At 37.6% G+C, this 16,004-nt stretch overlaps 1 protein-coding gene and 1 non-coding gene across 25 annotated transcripts in view; both read right to left on the bottom strand.

Moving 5' to 3' along the window:
- Positions 1–16,004, bottom strand: part of CSNK1G1 (casein kinase 1 gamma 1) — a 175,370-nt gene that overhangs the window by 87,468 nt on the left and 71,898 nt on the right. The gene's annotated exons all lie outside the window — the stretch shown is intronic.
- On the bottom strand, positions 9,412–9,601 carry LOC122223461. The gene has a single exon (XR_006204331.1). It is a non-coding gene; the product is annotated as a U2 spliceosomal RNA (small nuclear RNA).

Raw genomic sequence — 16,004 nt, 5'->3', positions numbered from 1 at the left:
AAAAAAATTTAAATAGTTGAAGAAGCGGAAAAGGCATCCCAAAGCGAAGATGTATGAACAAACAAAAAAGTGACAAACTAGATGGCACAGTCTAAGAATGATAGGTGGTCTGGGAGTAGGCGGACCGTAAGTTGCATTGTGAGGATCAGGAAGTGGTAGGGACAGACAAAGAGGGGTTAGGGTAGAAACAGGGCTAGAAAAGTAAGACTCAGTATACATGAGAAAAGTCCTCAATGCCACTTAAAGTTTAAAACAAAGTTTTTGAGTAGGATAGTGACATGATCAAACCTGTGTTTTGAATAACCACTTGTGAGGAAACATAAATGACCAATTAAAAAAATAAAAGACCAGAGGTAGGGGTAAGCATTTGAACATTGATTACCCATAATATGCAGATATCAGACATCTAAGATGAGTAACACTCAGTTCTCACCCTGCAGAGACTATAATCTAGCTCCTCACACAGGGCCTTGTACAGATGGCACACAAGTTTATTGAATTAATCACATAATGTGATGAGAGTTAAAAGAGAAATATGAACAAGTCCATAGAGGAGCCTGGATGAGGGAGTATAAAGCATCTGGCCACAAGTGGCACTCACAGTAAGTCTCAGAAGGACAGAGGAGAGAATAAAGGGTATTTCATAATACATAAAAAATACTAATGTGAATAGTGAGATGGAAACATGATAGAAAATGCACAGAATCTGGTATACTGCATGTGGACCGACATGAATGGAGCACAAAATAAATGGAGAAAAATGGTGAGAAGTCAAGTCAGAAAGATCCAATAGGGACAGAGTGTGAATCACCTTGAATGCTAGCTTCTTACCCTAGGGTATGCACAACCAAACATATGTGGAGATGTGCCAGGGCATAAGCTATACAAATAAGGCACGCTTTTCCTAGATCCTCACTTTCCTTTGAAGATTTGGGAAAAATCTTTTTTATAGTAAAACAAACTTTTTATATTATAGAAATTGCACAGATTTCTTTTGAAGAAAAAAAAAGGTAAGAGTTTAAAGAAATCCCAGGCACTTACAGATCTGCTTCTTCCAGAGTCCAGGGCGGGGATTGGGGGTGGCGGGGGAGGTCTCACCAATCAGCGGGTAAGCTTTTTCTCATTTTCCCCATTGGGCAGCCCAGGTTTCACAGTGTGTTTCGCTTTCTACAGTGTGAACCTGCCATCTCCCGTGAGGGTGGTACAGGGTATCTGCCAGGGGATGCCAGGGAGGGAGATGATTTTGCCATCTGACTGCTTCACATATAGACTTGCAGCTAAGCTCTCTGTTTTTACTCCTTCTCCCTACTTCATCCCTACTTTCTGAGCTCCTAGTGTCTCCAATTCTTTAGTTTAACTAGTGTAATTTATGTTACAAACCCCCCTACCCTTTCAATCATCAGCTTGCTCTGGACTGCTAAGTCAATTACCACTTAACTATCTACTCTCCAGCTTCAAAAATTTTATTAACATTTCTCACTTGTTTTCCTCTTCTCTCTCACTTTGTGTGTGTGTGTGTGTGTGTGTGTGTGTGTGTGTGTGTGTATTTATGCCTTAAAGAGGTCAAGAAGAATGTTCAACTCATCTTTTTAGCCCTGGCAACATATACAGTATCTGGTATGTAATGGGTAACAGATGCTTGCTGCAGTGAAAACAAATTCATTTAACATTCAGGAGGTTCTGACAAAGTTCTAGGATAATAAAAAAAGAAGCCTAGGTTATAATCAGATATGGATAATCTTAAATGCATATATAGGAGTTTTGATTTCCTTATTCAGCTTGCTGTGAAACCAACAAAGGTCTCGTGCCACGAGTAAAAGCATAATGGTAAAAATTTTATTTTAAAAATATTAATATGGCCCCAAAGTATAAAATAAAAGAGAGGAGAATACCTAGAAAGAGGAGAGGAGAATACCTAGAAAGAAGATGAAGGGGAAGCTTTGATAGCAGAACATTTAAAGAATAAATGTTCTTTATGTGGTTATGAGCATTCCATGAGTTAGAATATGTGAAAGTACTTTCTAAACTGCAAAATGCTAGATAAATTTTTATCTACTTCTCTTATTATTGCAGGGTATTACCCAATAATTGCTGGAAGAAAACAACTTAAAAGTATGATTTATAATCAAGGCATTTCAATGAGACAAAACTAATAACCTTTGGAGTACCTGTAAATGTGAAGGAGAAGGAAAAGAGAAGGGTCAAAAAAGTCTTCATCAGTTGAGAACAGAAAGAACCACAAGACGAGGCACTCTGCCACTCTACCATTACGATGCCTCCCTCCAAGTTCCCACTAAACCAAAAAGTAATCTATAATTATGAAATGTTTCTCAGCTTCAACTTTTGTTATCTATATAAAAAGTTGGAGCCCCTGGGTGGCTCAGTTGGCTAAGTGTTCGACTCTTGCTTTCGGCTCAGGGCATGATCTCGCAGTTTGTGGGTTCCAGCCCCAGGTCCGGCTCTGCACTAACAGCAGGAAGTCTGCTTGGAATTCTCTCTCTCTCTCCCCCTCCCCCACTCACGTTCTCTCTCTTAAAATAGATGAATAAAGAATTTTAAAAATATAATCACAGAAACACAAGGAATAAGGAAGCCTATTAAGTTAACACCAAATGTGATAGCTGATACATCACAGAATGCTGACTTGTGTTTGCTTACTTTCTCTGGGGGCACCAAAAGAACTGAACACATGTCACCCTCTTCCAAAGCAATTATCCTTAATCCTAAGAGGCACTGGAGGTAACGAAATAATTCTCTTGTGCTATGCATCACTCAAATGAATTCCTTTGCCAGAGGCATCATGAAGACTGAACAGGCCAACACAAAGTGCAGCCATGTAAAAGGCTAGATAATCACTCAGCCACCATCCTCCTCAGTGATATACTTACTCAAAAATTTTGCTCTGGAAGAATTTAATTACAAAGATAGAGGGTTAAAATCCTGCCCATTTAAAATGAACGACTGCTTCAGCTAAAATCGATTTCTTAAATATATATATTTAAAACATATCAATAACTGTGAGAAAGGCAGGCATTTTAATGGACAGCAAAATGCCACCGATGAGATGGCACGATCCCAAGCACTCAAAGCTTTTAGTATCTGTTGCACAAAATCCACAATGCTTCCCACGCTCACTTCCTGGCTATGAGTTCTTTTATTGTTAATGGAAATGAAACTGCATTACATAGTAGTTTTTGGAGCTTTACGTCTAAACTCAGCCTTTTGAAACAGCAGCCCTGGATGTGATGCTGCCCATAAAACCCACTGCACGAAGACTTCCTATTTTAGTAAGTCACCTACAGAGACAACATTTACTGTAAGCTTCATCAGACACAGCATTATTTCAAAGAACCAGCAGGCCTCAGTTCTCAAGAGTCACACTGATAAGGAACATACAGCCTCGGGTTCCCAGTTTAGTTAGATCTCCAGCTGTCACATTTTCTGGTCCTAAAGTGAAAGTAGTACATTTATAAATCACTACCTAGAACTTGTAAAAACAAATAAACAAACAAAAAATCCAGCCAAATGAACCTGAGGTATTTTGTGTTAAAAGAAGAAACTGCTTTTTTGTAACTTTCATTGGTTACCATGTCTATTCAGGGCAAAGAGGGCAGGCTGGCCTAGCACCTCTACTACCCAGAGAACATCTTTTTAAGTAGGTATTATGATTAGGGGTAAGAAGATAACAAATAGAACTATAGCTTTAAAGAAAAGAGCCACAAATCTTTTTCATTTTTACTTAATTCTACTAGTGAACTCATACACTGTGCAGAAATGTTTCCCAAATGGTTAGCAGTTAACAACAAGACTAATTTCTCCTTGTGCTATGTTTCTTGAAGGGATTACTTATCAATATTAGTAGTATATTATTAAAAAATTAAATCTTGCTCAACAACACCGGTAATGTTATAGAACATGTTTACTGTTAATATGCAAAAACAGGTCTTATTTATTTATTTATAAACATGTCTATTTTAGGCAATGTTTGTTAAAATGTTTTCTCAAGTGCAGGACGTGATCCACTAGTGAAGTGTGAAATAAATAAATACAAGGGGTCCTGACCAACATGTTTTAAAAAAAAAATAGTGTAAAATAAAAAATACAGTATACCACTCTTAGCATGGTTATTATTTCATTAAATGTCTGCTTCAGATATATACACATATTAAATTGTGTATGCAGTGGATCATAGCGTATTTGTTTTAGTGTGTCATGGTCAAAAAACAAAAGCCACTAATAAAAACCTGGGCGTACCTGGGTGGCTTAATTGGTGGAGTGAACTCAACCCAAAACGGTAATAAGATACCATGGGAGAAACCTAACCAAAGAGGTAAAAGACTTGTATTCTGAAAAGGGTAAAACACTTACGAAAAAAATTGATGACACAAAGAATTGGAAAGACATTCCATGCTCATGAACTGGAAGAACAAATACTGTTAAAGTGTCTATACTCCCCAAAGCAATCTACACATTTAATGCAATCCCTATCATTTTTTTTTGGAGCATTTTTTGGAGAACTAGAACAATCAATCACAAAATTTGTGTGGAACCACAAGAGATCCCAAATAGCCGAAACGACTTTGAAAAAGAAAAGCAAAGAAGCATCACAATTCTGGATTTCAAGCTACATTACAAAGCTATAGTTATCAAACAGTATGTTACTAGCACAAAAATAGACACAGAGATCAAAGAAACAGAACAGAAAACCCAAAAAGGGGACACAACTATCTGGTCAATTAATCTTCAACAAAGCTGGAAAGAATACCCAATGGGAAAAAAACAGTCTCTTCAACAAATGGTGCTGGGAAAACTGGACAGCTATATGCAGAAGAATGAAATTGGACCACTTTCTTTTCTTTTTTATTACTTAAAAAAATTTTTTTTAACATTTATTCATATTTGAGAGTGAGAGAGACAGAGCATGAGTGGGGGAGGGGCAGAGAGAGCAGGAGACACAGAAACAGAAGCAGGCTCCAGGCTCTGAGCTGCCAGCACAGAGCCCTACATGGGACTCAAACTCACGAACCTGTGAGATCATGACCTGAGCCGAAGTCGGACGTCCAACCAACTGAGCCACCCAGGCACCCCTGGACCACTTTCTTATACCATACACATAAATAAGTTCAAAATGGATGAAAGACCTAAATGTGAGACTTGTAACCATAAAAATCCTAGAGGAGAACATATAGGCAGTAACCTCTTTGACATGGGTCATAGCAAATTCTTTCTAGATGTGTCTTGGGAGGCAAGAACAAACTACTGGGACCTTCATCAAAATAAAATGCTTCTGCAGAGTGAAGGAAACAATCAATAAAACTAAAAGGCAACCTATGGGACGGGAGAAGATACCTGCAAATGACTTATCTGATAAAGGTTTAATATCCAAAATCTATAAAGAACTTATCAAACTCAACACCCCCAAAAAACAAAAACTCAGTTAAGAAATGTGCAGAAGATGGGGTCCCTGGGTGGCTCAAGTGGTTAAGCATCTGATTCTTGATCTCAACTCAGGCCATGATCTCACAGTTCGTGAGTTCGAGTCCCATGTTGGGCTTTTCCCAGACAGTGTGGTGCCTGCTGGGGATTCTATCTCTCTTTCTCTCTCCTCTCCATCTGTGACCCTCCCCTGCTTGTGCTTACTCTCGGAGGTTCTCTAATAAATAGACTTAAAAAAAAAAAAAAAGAAAAAGAAATGGGCAGAAGATACGAATAGACATTTTCCCAAAGAAGACATACATGCTCGGGGCGCCTGGGTGGCTCGGTCGGTTAAGCGTCCGACTTCGGCTCAGGTCATGATCTTGCGGTCCTTGAGTTCGAGCCCCATGTCAGGCTCTGTGCTGACTGCTCAGAGCCTGGAGGCTGTTTCAGATTCTGTGCCTCCCTCTCTCTCTGCCCCTCCCCTGTTCATGCTCTGTCTCTTTCTGTCTCAAAAATAAATAAACGTTAAAAAAAAAATTAAAAAAAAAAAAAAAGAAGACATACATGCTCAACATTGCACACCATCAGGTAAATGCAAATCAAAACTCCAATGAGGTGGTACCTCACACCTGTCAGAATGGCTAAACTCAACAATACAAAGACATACATGCTCAACATTGCACACCATCAGGTAAATGCAAATCAAAACTCCAATGAGGTGGTACCTCACACCTGTCAGAATGGCTAAACTCAACAATACAAGAAACAACCAGTGCGGGTGAGGATAGGGAGAAAGGGGAACCCTCTTGCACTGTTGGTGGGAATGCAAACTGGTGCAGCCACTCTGGAGAACAGTATGGAGGTTCCTCAAAAAGTTAAAAACAGGGGCGCCTGGATGGCTTAGCGAGTTAAGCATCTGACTCTTGATTTCAGTTCAGGTCATGATCTCACAATTGTAGGACCCATATTGGGCTCCACACCACACTCAGTATGGAGCCTGGTAAGATTCTCTCTCTCCTTCTGCCTGTCCTGTGCTTCCATGCACACTCTCTCTCTCTCTCTCTCTCAAAAAAAAAAAAAAAAAAAAAAAAAAGTTAAAAATAGAACTACCTTACAATCCAGCAATTGCACTACTAGGTTCTTAATCCAAACAATACAAAAATACTAATTCAAAGAGATATATGTACCCTGATGTTTACAGCAGCATTATCTACCACAGCCAAATTATGGAAACAGCCCAAGTGTCCACTGACTGATGAATGGATAAAGATGTGGTATGTGTCTGTGCACACACATTCGCACACACACACCATGGATTATTACTCAGCCATTAAAAAAGAATGAAATCTTGTCATTTGCAATGACACAGATGGAGCTAGAGAGTATTATGCTAAGTGAAATAAATCAGTCAGAGAAAGACAAGTACCATATTACTTCATTCATATGTAGGATTTAAGAAACAAATGAACAAATGGGGTAAAAAAGAGGGAGGCAAACCAAGAATCAAACTTTTTTTGTTAATTTTAGAGAGACAGTGAGAGAGAGTGAGCATGACTGGGGAAGAGGACAAGAGGGGGAGAGAAAGAAAAGGAATGAGAATTTCAAGCAAGCTCCACACCCACTGTGGAATAGAGGCTTGACACAGGGCTCAATCCCATGACCCTGAGATCATGACCTAAGCCGAAATCAAGAGTTGGACACTCAACTGACAGAGCCACCCAAGTGTCCCCCCCTCACTTTTTTTTTTGAAAGACTCTTAACTAGAGAACAAATTGTTGGTTACCAGAGGGGAGGTGGGTGGGTAGGGATGGGTAAAATAGGTGATGAGGATTAAGGAGAGCACTTGCTGTGATGAGCATATGGAAGTGTTTAAATCACTATATTGTAACCTGAAACTAATAATGTACTGTATGCTAACAAACTGGAATTTAAGTAAAAACTTTAAAAAAACATGCACATGAAAAAAATTTTTAATCAAAACCTTCTGGAAAGCAGTTTCAATGATCTCAAGTTGAGTCAGTGATTGGCCTAACTTCATTGACTTTTGATAGTAAGAAAAATGAGGGGTTCTCTAATGGCTCAAAGTCTGGAATAAGGCTTAGTAGGGTGAGATAAAAGGGTGGGACGGTATTTATAAATGGGATCAAAGAAAGACCCATATATCCCGTTTCAAGAAGGGGAGCATATGAAGTACTTACAGAGGCCTCTGCTTTACTAAGCAAATGAGTAAAACTTTCTATATCAGAGTGGTGAGAAAAAAAAATTGGAATGAATCACTCCAGAAAGCATGATATTCTGCAGCAGAAAAATACTAAAGTACTTTATTTTTTGAATTTAATTATTATGTAAAGTTTTAAAGTTTTATAATGATTACCCCATGTAACCTCACCCAATTTCAATAACTAAATTATTTTGAAGCAAATCCCAGGTATTATATTTTACTAAAAAATATTTCATTAAAGAGGCGCCTGGGTGGCTCAGTCAGTTAAGCATCCGACTTCAGCTCATGTCATGATCTCATGGTTCGTGAGTTCGAGCCCTGGGTCAGGATCTGTGCTGAAACCTCAGTGCCTGGAGCCTGCTTCAGATCATGTGTCTGTCTGTCTCTCTCGCTGCCCCTCCCCCACTCATGCTCTGTCTCTCTCTCAAAAATAAACATTAAAAAAACTTTTTTATTAAAAAAAATTTCATTATGAATCTCTAATAGATGTGAAGTACTTTTTCAGAACAGGCAGATGACTTGGTATTTGAAGACTTCTGCAATATAAATGTGGCAAATCAGAAGACCAAATGGAGATCCATGGACAAGGAGAAGGCTATACCAGTCAGACATTCAAGCCACTCAGGAAGAAAAGTCTACTTGGTCCTTTCAACAGTAAAAGGATTGAAAGTGAAAAAATACAACTATGAAAAGAGTTCAAAGTGATTCTAGAAGCAAGTGATTCTAGAAAAACTAAAACCATGGATTGTCAATTATTTGAATTTGATCATCAGCTGAAACAGTCTAATATGTTATTAATATTTGTTCTTTTGTTGTTTGTGCTTTTGTTCTTAACTAGGAATCCACTGTCAAATCTGAGAGTGTGAAGATTTAGACTTATCGTCTAAGAGATTTATAGTTTGGGCTCTTACATTTAGTTCTTTGATCCACTTTGGATTAATTTTTGAATATGGTATGAGGTCCAGGTTCAAATCAAATCCTTTGTATGTGAGTATCCAGTTGTCCTAAGAGCATTTATTGAAAAAATATAGTTCTCCATTGAATGGTCTTGGCATACTGGTCAAAAAGCAATGGATCACAGATGATTCTCAATCTATTATGTCTATTATAATGCCAGTACCACTGGCATTAGATCACTGTTGCTTTGTAGTAAGTTTTGAAATAAAAAAGTGTGAGTCATTCAACTTTATTCTTGTTTTTCAATACTGTTTTGGCTCTTCTGGGCACCTTGCAACTACATATGAATTTTACAATCAGCCTGTCAATTTCTACAAAGAAGCCCAGCTAGAATTCTGACAGGGATTGTGTTAAATCTGTAGATCAGTTTGGGGAGTACTACCATCTTAACAATATTAAGTTTGATCCCTAAATATGAAGGTCTTTCCATGTATTTAGGTCTTTAATTTCTTTTAACATTTTATAGTTTTCAGAGTATAAATTTTACACTCATTTTGTTAAATTTATTCTATTTTGATAGTACTGTAAACAGAATTGTTTTAACTTTGTTTTCAGGTTAAACATAGATGCTTTTGTTTAATAACAATTTGGACCTCTTCTCTCATGATCCATTCCCAGAAGGATATTATGTCTTTTAATTAGAAAAGACTGAGCCACCCAGGCACCCTAAGTATCAGTAATTTTTAATTCTGACCGAAGGGGCATGGGGATGTACATTAAAGTGCTCTCATAGCTCAGTTGTGAACAATATATTCACAACCATACAACTATAAATGTAAAAAAACCCGGTGTGTGTGTGTGTGCTTTAGCCCCAGAGGGGGTGCACCATTCTTGGAGGTACTGTAATACCACGTTGATGCACAGAGTGAATGGGGCAAGCACCTATTCCATCTCCCTGCTCTAAAAAACATTTAACTTACTGTCCTCGGATACAGGACATACCAGATATTAAACTAATAAGAACAGATACTATACTTGATCTTAGCCAAGAGGCCAAGAAGTAACTGTGTAGAAAAATGGTTTAACAAAGTATATGATGTAAGTATACAGGGAGAACATGGGGGAGTGACTGGGATGGTGTACACAAGAAAAATGAAAAACCATATTCAATAACACTTAAAAAAAGGAAGCATCTAGAGGACATGGTTAAAAGAGTGGAAATGCTTGTCTGTAGAGATCAGGACTTTAATACCTATGCCATATGGTTATTTTCATTAAAATTATTATAGGGCACCTGGGTGGTTCAGTCATTTAAGCATCTGACTTCAGCTCCGGACATGATCTCACAGTTGGTGAGTTCAAGACCCACATCAGATCCTCTGTCCCCCTCTATCTCTACCCCTCTCTCACACTATCTCAAAAACAGACAAACATTAAAAAAATTAAATTATAAAAGGGTGTTGGCTGACTGTCAGTAAAGCATGCGACTCTTGACCTCAGAGTTGTGAGTTCAAGCCCCACACTGGGTATAGAGATTACTTAAAAAATAAAGTTAAAATAAAAAATTAAATTATAAAAAATAGATTATCTAGGGGCACCTGTGCAGCTCAGTCAGGTTGAGCATCTGACTTCAGCTCAGGTCATCATCTCACAGTTCATGAGTTCAAGCCCCACATCAGGCTCACTGCCATCAGCACAGAGTCTACTTCAGAGTCCACTTCAGATCCTGTCCCTCTCTCTCTGCCCCTCCCCTGCTTGTACTCTCTCAAAAATAAATAAAACACTAAATAAATAAGTAAGTAAGTAAGTAAGTAAGTATCTATAAGCATTCTCTTGCCCTAGTAACCCCAACTCAGGAAAAAACTGGATTAACCTAGACTTTTTGGAAAAGTACAAGTTCAGGCAGTTTTCTCCTTAGGATGCATGACGACATCATGTAAATATGGATTCTAAACTCTCCTCATAATAAATCCCAAATCATCTTTGCTTCATAGTACTGCTCACACAATTCCAGATGGCTTTTAGCAATCCTGGTAATTTCACCATTAAATTCTCCTGATAAACTAGCCAAGATACCAATGCATAATCCTGCAAGAATCTTATCTGTGACACTCTAAAATTACCATATTAATGTGATACGGACTGTGTCAGCGAATGTGGTTAAAGGGCTAAATGGGTGATGGGTACTAAGGAGGGCACTTGCTTGATGAGCACTGGGCATAATATATGCAATGAATCATTAAATTCTACTCAGGAAACCAATACTACAACTATATGTTAACTAAATTTAAATACAAACTTAAAAAAATGAAAAAAAAATAAATAAAGCTTAAAAAAATAAATAAAGTGGTTGATTCCTACCAGTTTTTGATAGACTGTGCTGAGAAAAAAAAAAAAAAAAAATTCTTCCTTAAGCTCTGTTAAAGTGCTTTAACAAACTCCTGGAGTTAAAACCAACAGAATGTAATTCTAAAAGAAATTAAAGCTATGATACTACTAGGAACAAGAATTTTATACTTATTTGTGATTTTTCAAGGAAGTTAAAACACATTATTTCTGCATTCAGAATTTTAATGTTTTTAAATATTTATTTATTTTTGAGAGAGAAAGAGTGGAGGAGGGGCAGAGAGAAGGAGAGAGAGAGAATCCCACGTTGGCTCCACACCTTCAGCAGAAGTCCTACTCAGGGCTCGAACTCACCAACCTAGAGATCACGACCTGAGACAAAACGAAGAGCCAGACACTTAACCGACTGAGCCACCCAGGCACCCCTGGAATCGTAATTTTAAATTAAGTCCCTCCACAACATACTGTAGAAGCAAAACAAAGAATATAATCTATTACACAACTGTTAAGTGGGAACATAAACATGCCTTAGCGAAGTATTTTGTCAGTTTTACAACTTACTTTTAAATGATTCAAACACACACTCTCTCTCACACACACACGCTCTCTCACACACACACACTCTCACACCAATGTTCACAAACATATCCCAAAGATATAAAGCATCTGGAAAAAACATTAACTGGTAAATTGAGGTAATAGTATATTATGGATAATCACCATCCTGTTTTTTTTTACTTTTTAGTAAAATTTTGAAAATCTTCTTCATACAAAGTTGGGAAATATTAAAACAAAAGTTTAAACAATATGTGTATTATAGGGCACCCGGGTGGCTCAGTCAGTTAAGCATCCTACTCATTTTCAGCTCAGGTCATGGTCTCGCAGTTTCGTGAGTTCAACCCCTGCGTTGGGCTCTGTGCACTGACAGAGGGAGCCTGCTTGGGATTCTCTCTCTGCCCCTCCCCCACTTGCGTTCTGTCTCTCTCAAATTAACGTAAAAAAATTTTTTTTAAATCAAGAATATCTGTATTATGTGTACAAATTAAATGCTCACTATGTACCAACCACTGTCTTAAATGATTATATGCATTACCTGGATTTTATCTTCACAACACATCTGTTAAATTAGGTATTATTTCTACTCTCATCTTATAGAGGAAAAAAATAAAACCTGGAAAGGCAATATGACTTCAGGACTCTTACTTTTAAGAAAGAAAGTAATGACACGACTTCTAAACTTGTTTTAGTTTGTTCCATCCAAAGACCCTATAAATCTGCAAATATACAGGAAAACCTTAACAATGTTGTAAAAGCACCTTATAATCAGTGTTAATGTTTCATTGCTTGGCATGGTTTTTGGCTGATACAGACTTTGTTCTCTTTGTTCAAATGATAAGATTTACTAGAAACTATGAATAAAAAAGTAACATTTGATTTTACAATGCCTTCACTTTCATCTAGAGAATAAACACTTAAATTTTATCTTAAGCCTATATTCTTTCAGATGAATGATATTCAAAAAATTTTAATGGAGAATAGTATCTTTTAAATAAAATCTTACTGAAAACTTAATATATAGGTGACAGAATCCTGTCTCCTCACTCTTCCTTTCTCATTTCCTCACAGTGCAAAATAAAGGCTCTGAGACTTTGTGGGACACAATATGAAACCAAGTGCTTTAGAATCTGTAAACTGTTAATGATCACAACTGCCAAACACAGAACTCGCTGGTAAAAGCTGAAATTACAAATTCCAATTTAAGTTCATTAGTGATAGGTAAGAAAACAACAATATGCAGAGAAGTTTTCACGTACACCCTACTTGAGACACAGAAGTAAGTATCTTATTTTAGAAGTCAGGGAGGAGTGTGTCAAAGGATAAGCTGCTACCCTTAGCCAATTTACCTTCTGTGCTAACATACTTTAGCGATTTCATCAGATAACAAAGACGAAAAAGAGCAAAAAAAATCAATTCTTTATGCTTCCATTTTTTTATTTGCAAGTAAAACGATTTTCTAACAATGTTCTACTTCACAAGGGTAATATGAAGATTATTAAAATTATATGCAAGATTGTAGAGTCTCAGGGGTCTGCCATAAATATAAGTACATACCCAACCCATTAGAATGTAAAAGAAATATCATCTCCTTATTCTTGCAACTAAAGAAAAACAAGCCATTATTACTAGACTACATTAAATGTAGACAACACTTTCTTAATTCTGGAGGAACAGAATCATTTAAATCTTAACGTTTACATGATTCTTTCCAGACCAGGTTCAGCAGAATACTCAAAACTTTAAAAAAAAAAAAAAAGTCCTCAAATTAGCCTCCATGTTTCTCATTTAATAAAAAAACAACTTGCAGATCTGTGTCTACTCCATCATGTCCTCCTAGCTTTTATTCACAATCATTCTTCATCAATCTTCCTTTCTTGAATCTTCAAAATTCCCTTATCTACTAAGGCAATCAATGTACACATATAAGACTCCATAGAAATCTTTCCAATGAGAAGCAGACAAAGGCCACGAAGAAGTAACTCTTAAAAAAAGAAATATAAATCAATGTGTGAAGATGTTTAACTTGGGGCATGTGGCTGGCTCAGTTGGTAGAGGATGCAACTGTTGATCTTGGGGTTGTGAGTTGGAGTCCCATGTTAGGGATGGAGCTTACTTAAAAAAGATATTTAATTTTACCCATGAGCCTATACACATTTAACAAGATACCATTTTCCCTTATCAGACTACCATAGATGAAAATATTTTCAATAATTTAGTTCAAGGTTTTTGAAGGGGTAGAGAAAGAACCATTTAAGCACACACATGCACAGAGAGGCAGAAAGTAAAGAGAAACCACCTTTCTAGGAGGAAATTTATAATATGTAATAAAATTGCAAGTATGTATATCCCTTGACTCAGAGTGTACATTTCCAGGATTTATCCTAAGAAAATAATCAGCCAAGTTTGTACTATGAAGATGGGATGTACTACAAGCATCTACAAGGATGTTCAGTATAGTATTATTTATAATATGAAAAAAACACAATTTATACATATATATATTGACTAAATAAATTACTGAATTAACTACAGACATTAAAAAATGATCTATTTTTTAAATTAGAAGTTCCTGCTATATTAAGTGATAAAAGCAGGTTTATAGTAGTTTGACTGCATTTCCTTTTTAAAAAAAAATTTTTTTTAATGTTTATTTTTGAGAGACAGAGTGCAAGCGGGGGAGGGGCAGAGAGGGTGGGAGACACATAATCCGAGGCAGGTCCCAGGCTCCAAGCCATCAGCAAAGAGCCAGACGTGGGGCTTGAACCCACGAACCCTGAGATCATGACCTGAGCTGAAGTCGGATGCTTCAACGACTGAGCCACCCCAGGCACCTCTTGACTGCATTTCTTTTTTTTTTTTTTTTTTTTTTTTTTAAATTTTTTTTTTCAACGTTTTTTATTTATTTTTAGGACAGAGAGAGACAGAGCATGAACGGGGGAGGGGCAGAGAGAGAGGGAGACACAGAATCGGAAACAGGCTCCAGGCTCCGAGCCATCAGCCCAGAGCCTGACGCGGGGCTCGAACTCACGGACCGCGAGATCGTGACCTGGCTGAAGTCGGACGCTTAACCGACTGCGCCACCCAGGCGCCCCTGCATTTCTAAAATATGTCCCGATATACATTTTTAAATTCTAAAAAATTAAATTAATTAAATGAAATTAGAGGCTATCTTTGAGAAACGTGTCAAGAAAAATTAGAAAACTTTGGCAAGAGACATGTTATTTTCTCTTTAAAAATTTTCCTTTAAAAATTTTTTTTGGGGCGCCTGGGGGCTCAGTTGGTTGAGTGTCCGACTTTGGTTCAGGTCATGATCTCACAGCTTGTGAGATCACAGCTTTCTCACAGCTTTCACATTTACTTGGTCTCTCCAAGCTAGCAAACTCAGTGGTATTGGAAACCTTCCCCTCAAATAATTGGTTGGTCAAATCTGGCCTACAGCCTACTTCTGAAATTTCTCCCTCATTCATCCCTTCCTCTCAATCTCACTGTCAGTTGCAGAGCTAAGAGCTAAAGCAGTCCCACCCATTTCTGACTTAGACTCTAAAGGCAAACAAACATTTCTTAAGTACCCATTAAACATTTCTTAAGTACACATTATATGCCATAAACAGTAAAAAGGAGCTAAGAATATAAAGATTAATGAAGCAAAGTACTACCATCAAGCTCATCCGGAGGCAGAGAGATGCAGCAAGATAATACAATGTGACAAGTACTACAACAGAGCAAAATCCACAAGATGTCAATCTCTTTCTTATCTGATCTAATCTTAAAACTACCTGAATTATCTTTCTAGAATACAAACCAGATCCGTCACTCTTCTGTGGTAAAGTCCTTGGTGAGTCTACTCCACTGCCTACAGGATAAAGTCCAAATGTTTTAATACCATCCAAACACTTCACAGTCTGGTCCCAACCCACCTAATGGTACCTATTACTTCTCTTTTACTTCACATCCAATAACTCAGTCATGTACAATTAGTTGCTGCTCTGATAATATTTTGTGCTCCTAATATTGGAGAGCCCTGCTTCCTTGTGCCCACCAGCGGAAATCCTATCCTACTATCAAATAATACTTCCTCTCTGAAACCTTTATTAACCTCTGCCAATGTAGTTTTTATACAATCTATTGAAATACTTATCACTTCACATTTGTTTTTCTTTCTACTGCTAAACTGTGAGACAGATTTTTTTGAAAGTGTTTTTTAAGCTTATTTATTTTATTATTTTTTTAATGTTTATTTTTGAGAGAGAGAGAGAGACAGAGCGTGAGCAGGGGAGGGGCAGAGAGGGAGACACAGAATCCGAAGCAGGCTCCAGGCTCCGAGTGGTCTGCACAGAGCTGGATGTGGAGCTTGAACCCACGAACCGTGAGATCATGACCTGAGCTGAAGTCAGACACTTAACCAACTGAGCCACCCAGGTGCCCCTATTTATTTTTGAGAGAGAGAGAGAGAGAGAAAGGGAAGGGAAAGGGCAGAAAGAAAGAGGAGGAGAGAGAGAATCACTGTCAGTGCAGAGCCCAAGGCTGGGCTCAAACTCACAAATCTTGAGATCATGACCTCAGG

Source organism: Panthera leo, chromosome B3 (genome assembly GCF_018350215.1).
Source record: "Panthera leo isolate Ple1 chromosome B3, P.leo_Ple1_pat1.1, whole genome shotgun sequence".
NCBI classification, from domain to species: domain Eukaryota; kingdom Metazoa; phylum Chordata; class Mammalia; order Carnivora; family Felidae; genus Panthera; species Panthera leo.
The sequence above is the reverse complement of the archived record's forward strand: the minus strand, read 5'-3'. Positions and strand labels throughout refer to the sequence as shown.